This window comes from Silene latifolia, chromosome 10 (assembly GCF_048544455.1).
Source record: "Silene latifolia isolate original U9 population chromosome 10, ASM4854445v1, whole genome shotgun sequence".
Classification (NCBI taxonomy): domain Eukaryota; kingdom Viridiplantae; phylum Streptophyta; class Magnoliopsida; order Caryophyllales; family Caryophyllaceae; genus Silene; species Silene latifolia.
The window spans coordinates 103356582-103357394 of NC_133535.1; positions in this window are offsets into that span (position 1 = coordinate 103356582).

Below are 813 nucleotides of genomic sequence, written 5' to 3' on the forward strand. Positions count from 1 at the left end.
GAAGAGTCACAGCATATGTTGCGCCTCTTCCAGAGGCTGCTTGCTGCTCCTGCTCTTCTTCTTCTTCCTCGGGTTTCTGTTGTTTCATCCTTTTCCTTGCTTTTCCTCTATTTTCTCCGTCATATCAGTATATAAACCATGTTTTTATAATTCCCTTTTCATCATAACGTTTTACTTAGACTTAAATCCCTTATAATTCAATATTTTTGGGTTCTCGTCGCTAAATCAAACCCGGATTTTAGGAACTCGATTTGTCCATATCAAGTTTCTGGGATTCGTATTTTGTACATACCTTTTTATATTCTATTTTTTTCGTTTTCCAATCGTCTTAAGTCCGAGTTTAGTAAATAAATAAATTCCGACAACGTAAATAAACCTAACTCATTTTAATTCGTTTTAATCCGTTTTTGTCGCTTTTACGACGGTTCCAGATGAAATTAACCTGTTGAATCACTTTTACTCGAGTTCCCAATCAATAATTGATCTTAAATCTACCAATAAACATTAATTGGCCGCGGTTCTGACTTCACAAATAGAGCCCAACTCAAAAACTGACGCAGGAAGAGCTGCGCCTCTTCCAGAGGACGCGCCTGTTCTGAGGTGTTTCTGTCCCTGAACTCTTTTTCGCTTGGACGTTGTTTCTAATTACGTGTTTAATTAACTAATAATTGTAGTATCGCCTCTAATCTGACCTATTTTATTACTTTGATTTCTAACCTTTTATTTTCCCTCTATTTTCATCTTCAAAATTCCGTTTTAAGTGTATTTTTGACGTAAAATTAATGAGAGTTGTAATTATTGTAATTTGATTAT